Raw genomic sequence first — 10,112 nt, 5'->3', positions numbered from 1 at the left:
TAAATGTTGCCATAATCGATTTGACTCAAGATCTAAACTGGTCTATTTAGACGGAAAGTATAGATGAGTCAACCTAAATTAAAGGTCTAATAATATATTTTAAAAAATAATATTTTTTGTTTTAAAAGAAAGAATATACTCAAGAACATATATCAGAAGTTCACAATGCACAACAAAACCGTAATAGAAAAGTGATAAATGTCATAGATTGAACTTGCGTTACGTGAGTTCTCTTCTATATTCCTTTCGGATTTCTCTTACTTTCTCTCTTCAAATTCCAGAAACTCCCTAACTTTCTCCTCTTCCTCGTACTTTCCTTTTGAAATTCTAGAAACTCTCTAACTTTCTCTTCTCCTATTTTTTCGAATTCCTACCCAATGCTATACTGATCACACTTATATATATATATATATCATATTCAAACCTTCCGCTCTTACTAACAGCTCGCTAACAGATTCTGCAAAGCTGTTTTTATAGTTTGCCTCCTGGTATATAATAATAATGGAGAGAATGTTTTTTTTTTAAAACTGATGCACGTAATCAGGGAGTTTCACGAGTGAAACTATAATATGAAAAGTGAAATTGTGTCTTAAATTCCTTTTTTTTTATATCAACTTTGAATTTTACTGTCTTAGTAATATTTTATTACTATTTTTTTAACTTAATTATTATACTTTTTATTCTCCTTACATTTTTCTTTTTCCAAATTTTATTTTTTCTCTTTTTATTTATTTATTATTATTATATATATTTTTTAAAAAGTATATATATTCTTATTTTAAAAAATATTTTATATTTATTCGGACAAAATCTCTTTACACTTTTCAAAGTTCATAAACTTGCATTTCAAGCAATAAACATATACAATAAACATATATCGAGTTAAAAAAGTTAGATTTGAAAAAAAGATAAATATAAGATGTGTAAATATATATCAATTTATATAAATATAGAAACCCTTAAATATATAAATAAATTTATAGCACAGATAAATACACCAATACTTTTGTAAGAAAACATAAAGTTGAATATTTTTAGGAATTCTAATGCTAAAAAATAGGAACTTAGATAAAAAAAAAATATTTGATAAAAAGCTGACCATCTAGTGAAAAAACGACTTACCGGTCTGGAAATTATTCTGAACAATAATAGTCATTAATGGACAGTTAATTAGAATAGTAACCATTGATTAACAATTACCAGTTGGTAATTAATGAATCAGACCTAATGGTAAGCTCATTAGTAATTTTTATAGATATATGTCTCACAAAACAAACAAGTAATTTAATTCTAATTACTAATATTTATTACAAGATTATTACGCAGAGTCACTGACTTGAGAGTTGGAGTGTCTTCTACAGACACCCTTCCCCTCAGCTAGAATAAGGAGAAGAGAGAGCATAGTGCAAGGATGATGGAGCGGACAACTTTGAATACTTTGGGTCAGGGATCTCAACCCTACCGAAACATTTTGGCACCCACCGTGGGATCGAGCGACATCCCCATGGAAGCACAAGGAACTAGACGCGTGCTCGGTCTCGACATCGCTACTTCGGATAAATACCAGGTTTTACAGCAAAAGAAAAAAAATCAATAATAATATCCAAAAGCTTTTGAAGTAATAAAAATAGTTTTTGGAGCGTAATCAAATGGGTTTCGTGGAAATGAAACAGTTCTCATTTTATATTTTACAAATCTTATTTTATGACATTATTTTAGGAAAAAGCTTCTTTAACAACGATTTTTTGCCAACGATTTGACAATGTCACGTGGCGGTTGCCTATTGGTTGAAGTTGAAAAAAAAATAATATGAAATTGATCAGGTGAGGGTAAAATCGGAAGGGAAATTTACGAAATTTCGTTTCGCGCTTTCCCTATTCTTCTTTCGTTCGTAGTTACGCTCTCTCATCTCTCGCGTTCTCTCATATCTCTCGTTCTCTCATCTCTCATTCTCTCATCTCTCTCGTTCTCTCATCTTTGTGGTGTAGAAACCCTACTGGCGTCTTGTGCCTTCTCGGTGTTTCGAACCTCCTTCTTGTCCAACATCGAAGTCGTCTTCGACGTCCCTGTGGAGCATTGGTATTGTCGCTGTCGTGGTGTTTTTTGGTAAGTAGAATTGCGCGAACCCTAACCATCTTTTCCAACATTGGCGTTTTCGTGTTCCGGTAACCCTAAGCATCTTCTCATTGTGGATTGTTGTTTTGTTTATGCTATAACTGCAGGTCCAATGGCAGCCCAAAAAGGAAATGTAAATTTTTATTGTTATAGATGATGTGTTATCCTCTGAATCTTAGTTAATAATATTTTTTTGTTAATGTTTTGTAGTGGCGCCTTCGTATCTCGATGGATTCATCCAGCATTGTTGAAATGAATAGCTTACTAGGACACGCTCATGTAGAGCGCATTAAGATGACTCCATTTAGGTGGTGTTTGCATATTCTGAGCCATTTGGAGGTGAATTTCAAATTATTGAAGGTGATGGTCCAACACTGGGCTAGGCATGATGTTAGTTTTAGAGTAAGTCAACAATTGGTCTCAGTTACTGTTTTTGATGTGTTCATGACCACAGGTTTAGAAATAGGTGGTCTATGATTGTTTCCATTTGTATAAATTTTGTTTGTGTTTAGAGGAAGATGGATTTTTTCCAATAAGATTGTTATATGTACATATTGTAACAAACAATGATATATATGTACAAATTGTTATTGCAATAAGATCATAGCTTTCATGATTACTTTATGTGTAATGTTATTTTATTTATGTTGTGTGTGTTTTGATGACAAAGGAACGCGCAATATTAATAAGTCTTTTAAATTAATCAAATGGTTTACCAACTTAAGTGAAATCCTGAAACTTCTGCACTAAAAAACACACTTGTAACCTAGGTGGTGCCCAGACATTGTTCCTTTCCTCAATCATGGGGTGCCCAAACATGACTTCTCAGCCTCTACTCATACTTAAACAACAAAATCAAGTGAAAACCACTGGACTTATGCCAAAAAATTAAATTTTTTTACTGTGGTCACCTAGGTTACCACAACTAGCTCCTACAGTACAAGTTTCTGTACAAAACCCAGATTTTGTTCGTGTAATTGTTTACTAAGCACCTGTAAACGATTACAAGTGTGTTTTATGGTGCAGAAGTTTTAGGACATCACCTAAGTTGCTCATCTTATAAACATTGTTCCTTTCCTCAATCATGGGGTGTCCAAACATGACTTCACAGTCTCTACTCACACTTAAACAACAAAATCGAGTGAAAACCATTGAATTTATGCCAAAAAATTAAAAATTTTGACTATGGTCACCTAGGTTACCATAGCTAGCTCCTACAGTACAAGTTTCTGTACAAAACCCAGATTTTGTTCGTGTAATCGTTTTCCAAGCACCTGTAAACGATTACAAGTATGTTTTTTGGTGCAGAAGTTTCAAAACTTTTGCTAAGTTCCTCATGTCACAAACATTGTTTCATTTATCCATCACAAACATGAATACTCAATCAAAGTGGCCACTTTATTCATTAACATTCCAAACAAAACCTCATTTCACAATGATAATAATGAACGAAATAAAATTTGAATTAACATTAACAATATTTAACGAAAGTAAAGATGCATCTTTTATAACATTGAACAAAATAGGTTACATTACACTCCTTTGTTCATCTAAGTACATTGTTGCATAACTTTCTTTTAACAAATCATTACAATTATCACTCATTTTTTATTCTAAGCACTCAATTTCCAATGTACGGATTAAACGCTCTGCTCTTGTAACGCCTTCGTGATCCAACCCTCACATACGTCTTCATACGTTCGTTCAAAGTACAAATATACTTTGTTGAAAAAAAGTGTCGAACGGTCAACTGCATCAACCAAAACAAAATAAGCAAAACACCAAAACCCAAAAACGAAAACAACACAAATCCAAACCCAAACCCAAAACCCAAACCGAAAACGCAATGAAGGAAATGGTAGGAGAAAGCATTTACCTTGCTCGACGGACGATGCTCAAGGGACGTTGCCATTTTGCACAACAACCTCAACGAAGAAGACGACCTTCACGAAACCTTTGAGAGAAAACGAAAATGGAAGGAGAGAGAGAACCAAGAGCGAGAACGGTAAATGAAGAGAGACAACAAAGGGAATTAGAGAGAACGTTGATTCCGGATGAAATAGGGTCAGGGATATATTTGGAATCTCAAATTTGAGAAACCCTACTCAGTTTCAACCAGACTTTTGAAAAAAAAAATTAAATTGAAAACAGACTAATGGAATCGTGACATGTGGCGCTGTCAAAAGAGTGTTAAAAAGTCGTTGTTAAAATAGTGGAGTCCTTATTTTTAAACTAATGAGTCACGAGTCACAGAAAAATTCCCAACAAGACTTCATAGTCAAAAGCACAAATCGAATCTTTTTGAGTCAGAGGTTTTGAGTCACACAACAAAACACAGACGCGGTGGCATCAACTTGGAGTACATGTTATATTTTTCAAACAAAAATTCTCTATAAAATCTACTTATTATTCAGGAATCTAATGAATGAAATTAGTATGTTTATCTATTTGTTAATTAACGTGACTGCTGCAACATAGCCAAAAAGAATAAGGTAGTAGTAGGAGAAGAAGAAGAAGATAGAGTTACAAGAAGGCAGTGCTAGCGCAAGCATGGCGCAACAAATGATGGATTGTTCTTGAGTAGCCATTCTTTGCTAGTGGATGAATCCAATTTGACAGGTGAGAGCGATCATGTAGAAATTGATCCTTCAAGAAGCCCCTTCTTGCTGTCTAGTGCAAAACTGGTCGATGGATATGCTCAAATGCTAGTGAAATCTGAACCAACACAACATTGGGTGAAATGATGAGCTAAATATCGGGAGACACCAACGAAAAACACCAAATTCATTCGTCAAAGTTGAAAGAGTGAAAAAGATAACTCAAATTCTTTTCCTCTTAACTCTTCTCTCATCCACTTCCTATGCTATTGTCAATGATTTTTGTGTAGCAGACCTAAAGGGTCCAGATGGCCCTTCAAGTTATCAGTGCAAACCACCTAACATAGTGACGGTGGATGACTTTGTGTTCTCTGGTTTGGTAGCGGGGAACACCACAAACACTTTCAATGCTGCATTAACCTTTGCATTTGTCATTGATTTTTCAGGTGCGAATGGTCTTGGTGTTTCCACCACACGGTTAGCCATAGCAAAAGGTGGATCAATCCCAATGCATACACCTTGGACCTACTGACCTTTTGAAACTAGTGGAAGGTCAAATCACTGCTATTTTTATGACACCATTTGCTCTTTATACGAAGGCACTAAAACCAAGAAATGTTATGGTTTTCCCACAAGGACAACTGCATTGTCAAGTGAATTCTAGAAACGAAAAAGCGATTGCTTCTCTTGCTTTCAGTAGTGCAAACCACGGAGCACAACTATTTGACCTTTTATTGTTTAGTAGCACACACTACCTTCCTTGATGTATGAATCTGCTTCTTAAACAATTACTATAAATGGAAGCAATCAAGCTCAAAAAACGCTTTCTATCTCAAATCTGTCTTCACCGTGTTCGCGGCAATAAAAGTGGGCACGGTCAAGTGGAGGGTACAATACAAGTCACAAGGCATTAAGCACTAATATCTCCGCCATGAACATCCTAATATGGATTCTTTATATTGGTCTCAAAATGTTCAACCGAAGACCGAACTGTCTCGTCTGACTAGCATTCAGCTTCGTAACCTAAATTATTTTAATATTATTTTGATTGGTTACATTTTTCTCACTATTCGAAATTCGAGTTGTTATTTTTCTTCAATGCAGATGACAAGACCCTACATACAAACCACTTGGACAACTTTGAGCAATTGGCCGGTAGGGAACGTTTTTCAACTCTTGTCGAGCCCTTCACAGGTGGTCAGGGAACATTTTTTCAACTCTTGACTTACCTTCAACTAGCCGATAGGGAACGTTTTTCAACTTTTGTTGAGCCCCTCATAGGTGGTTAGGGAACATTTTTCAACTCCTGACTTACCTTCAACCAACTGACAGGGAACGTTTTTCAACTCCTGTTCAACCATTCAAAAGTGGTCAATGAACTTTTCAACTCCTACCTTACTTGCAACGAGTGGTCAAAGAGGTTCAGAATCTTGGTCAAACGTACAACAACACACAAAGAAACATGTCAAAGGTAAAATTAATTCGCATCAGAAGTATAGTACCTAAAACCCCTTTGCACATTATATCGTGCTCGGGCTTGGGGGGCTTGTGTACTATAGGACTACTCGGTCAGTCAAAGGACCGAACGATTGACCATCCAGTGAGAAAACGACTGACTGGTCTGGAAATTATTCTGAGCAATAATAGCCATTAATGGACAATTAATTAGAATAATAGCCATTGATTGACAATTAACATGTATTAAGTCATTTATTGGTAATTAATGAGTCAAACCTAATGGTAAGCTCATTAGTAATATTTATAAATATATGTCTGACAAGAAAGGAACGTAATTTAACTTTAATTACTAATCTTTATTAAAGATTATTATGCAAAGTCACTGACTTGAGCGTTAGAGTGTCTTCTGCAAGCACCCTCCCTCGCGACTAGGACAAGGAGAAGAGAGAGAATAACGCAATTGGATGATGGAGCAGACAACTTTGAATGCTTTGGGTTAGGGATCTCAACCCTACCGAAATAGTAACGTTTGTTCAAAGTGGTCCTATCTTCTTCAAAAAGTTAAAATTATCTCATATGGTGTAAAAATGGTTCAAGTTAGTCATTTTTGCTACGACTTTAAAAACTCTAATAGTGTAACTGCTCCCTGACCAAAACTAAATGAGTTGTCAATTTCTTCATTATGTGGCATGTTGAGGTCAAATAAGGTGTCAATTTTAAAAATAAAAGTTAATCAAGTGGAAAAGTTATTCTTAATAGATTCTCATCTTTTTCTTGTTAAACCTAGAAGTTGCTTGCACCCAAACTACCACTGAAAACTCAAAACCAAACCACCACCAGAAAACCACAAACCGCAACCATCACCCTCCAAATGAAAAAAATTACAAAATCTCAAATCAAAACCCTAGTCCTAAATTACGAATTCAAAACATGTAAAGAATAATTAAGAACAGAAATTCCAAATAACATAACCCAAATCAAAACACTAATTCCAAATCGCGAGATCAAAACTTGTAGAAAAGAATTAAGAACAGAAACACCAAATAACAGAACTCAAATCAAAACCTTAACCCCAAGTTGTGAAATCAAAACCTGTAGAGAAGAACCAAGAACACAAACCACAAATAACAAAACCCAAATCAATACCCCTACTCCCAAATCGCGAGATCAAAACTTGTAGACAAGAATCAAGAACAAAAACCCCAACTAACTGAACCTAAATCAAAATCCTAGCCTCAAATCGCAAGATAAAAATCTGTAGAGAAGAAACCCCAAATAACAGAACCTAAATAAGTAGTAAGCCTTCTTGAAAGTAAAAAGAATGGAGAAAGATTGGTTTATAAAAGATTTTATAACGTTCAAATTAATAAGAAAATTAGATCTTTAATGTGTAAGATAGCAAGTGAGTTTCATTGTATCTTTCATCATGAAATACATGTGTATTTATAAGATCTTGGAACTTATGTCATTTATGTGATTTCAATAACAAATATAGTGGTTAAAGATGTGTTATTAAAAGTCATTTAATGGTTATTTAAAGGATATAATAACATGGTTATTTAGGCGGTATTCTGGCTCAGTGAGAAACATGATTATCAAAGGATGAATTCGAGGGAAACATAATACTCAATGTTAGTTATTTGGTAGCCAATAGTGATTGTGGGACTTCTCGGTATTCGGTCTGGTAATTCATCCTCCACAGAGTATCCGATGGTCATCATGTCGGTTATTGGCTTCAAATTATCTAGTACTAGATATCCCAATAAGCAATACCATGTTATTGTCTTAAATAACTTATTTAAAGATGATAATTGTAGACTCAAGAGATTTTCGATCATATACACTATAGCATTATAATTAAAGAAATAAGTTTGGAGCACAAAATTGTATAAATAATAGATAATAAATGAATAAATAGAAGAAAACACAAAATGAATAGAGTGTATTTTATTTAAAACGATGTTAGCGATATGTAAATTGAATATTGTTAAGAAGTAGACTTTAAGCTTAATTCAACCCCACAAAATTGGCTTGTAAAGTGAGATTTGCACCCACTTATATATTATAAGTTGGTCTTATCTTTAGTCGATGTAGGACTTCCAACACACCCTCCTTACGCCGAGGTATATACATCTCGAGCATGAGATTAGACATTAATGGGTGGTCCGATAGTGACCCGATAGCAGGTAAGACAATATTGTCTACACAAATCTCACTAGGATAGACTCTAACTTGACTTTCATACCATGTTAAGAAGTGAACTTTAAGCCTAACTCAACTTCACAAACCCGGTTTGTAAATTGAAGTCTGCACTCACTTATATACTATAAATTAACTTTATCTGTAGTCGATGTAGGACTCCCAACAAATATGGCATTTAACATTTGTAAAGATTTTTCGGTCTTCTAAATAACATAATTAATAATTTAAGTTACAAAATAAATAATGAAAAATATACAATAAATATTTTGAAAAAAATACTCCATAACATTTTTGAAAGAGGAAAGAATCCATTGACAAAAAAATAACCTATTTCAAAGACAAATGATCTTAACCATTCGAATTGAGAGCTTATTACTAATCAACAACAAAGTTTCAACAATTTTAAACGTTAACAATGAAAAACAGAAAATAGTCAGATGTTACCCATTATTTTCCTTACAAAGCATTCTAACCTTCAAATTGGACAAAGAAATAAGATATTCTTGCACAAGGAGAGAAGAAACAAAAATGAAAGAGTATCCAATGAGAAATCAGAACATTGTATTACTATCTACTTTCAATAACATGTGACTTTCGAGATCACGTGACAAGTTGATACTACTTGCAATGTCATTTTTAAATTGCTTATATTATTTCATATATTTTTCATCTTTTCGATGACACCCAATATGTTTCTCTCTTTTGTTTCTTCACCTTTCAAGCTTTTCTATGTGATAAATCATTAGCTTAAGCATCTTTGTATTCGCATTACATGTAATAATTATTTTTGTGTTTACACGTAGGATACCTTTCCTTGTCTTCACATTGCTTGAAACCCATTTTATAAAGTTTAGATTGAAATTATACACTTATAAACAAAGTCAATTTCTCTTATAAAACTTCCACGTAAATGAATGAAATACAATTGATATGTTATCTTCTTCAAATGTGAAACTTTTATATTTATTTCGTTTTCTCCTCAAACTAATTTTAAAAATTTTGTTCACTAAATTAAATTTATATATATTTCGTCTCTTCATTTATGAAAATAATATAAAACATTATTATCAGCAAACGATACGTGGAGTGTTTTTCAGGTAACAAATGAAATTTTAGAATAGACTATAATATAACCTTTTGCATTAGGAAAAATATTTTATACAACTTTTATAAAATATAAGAATAAAATAGATATAAATTTAGTTTAAGGACAACAACTTTTTTAAAATAGTTCAAGAATAAAAAAACATATTAAATTTTATTTATTTTTATCTCATAGAGCTTCTTCAAACAAATCGACTTATATTTTGGAAATCTATTAAAGGATAAGTGCTCTTTTCCTTTGTTATTCTAGTCCATCTCCACTTTCATTGTAACTTTATTAATGTTTTTGCTCATGTCCTTCATTAGCATTCCAACCTTTTATATTATCTTCTAAGAAAAATGACTTTATGTTTTTGCTCATGTCCTTCATTAGTATTGTAACCATTATATTATCTTCTATGAAAAATGACTTTGTAAGTTGATATATTTATATCACCTTATTATCAAATATCAAAATAAATGAAAAACATGTCTATTTTATATCATTTCGGTTTATATGTATTTTAATTTTTTATCAATAGAAAAGAATAATAATTTTGGCGTATTACTATATAAAAAAAGTTTCTTATGGTAGGAATTGGTTTTTGTTAAATAATTTAAGAGTGAATATACTAGGGTCAAAATGTGCTATGCAAA

At 32.9% G+C, this 10,112-nt stretch overlaps 1 pseudogene; it reads left to right on the top strand.

Annotated features, from left to right (window-relative positions):
* The first annotated feature begins 1,414 nt into the window (after positions 1 to 1,414).
* On the top strand, positions 1,415 to 5,476 carry LOC124826660 (uncharacterized; annotated as a pseudogene).
* The last annotated feature ends 4,636 nt before the right edge of the window (positions 5,477 to 10,112 follow it).

The sequence above is a fragment of the Vigna umbellata genome, chromosome 1, assembly GCF_029865625.1.
Source record: "Vigna umbellata cultivar VRB3 chromosome 1, Vumbellata_1.0, whole genome shotgun sequence".
Taxonomy (NCBI): Eukaryota; Viridiplantae; Streptophyta; class Magnoliopsida; order Fabales; family Fabaceae; genus Vigna; species Vigna umbellata.
The sequence above is the reverse complement of the archived record's forward strand: the minus strand, read 5'-3'. Positions and strand labels throughout refer to the sequence as shown.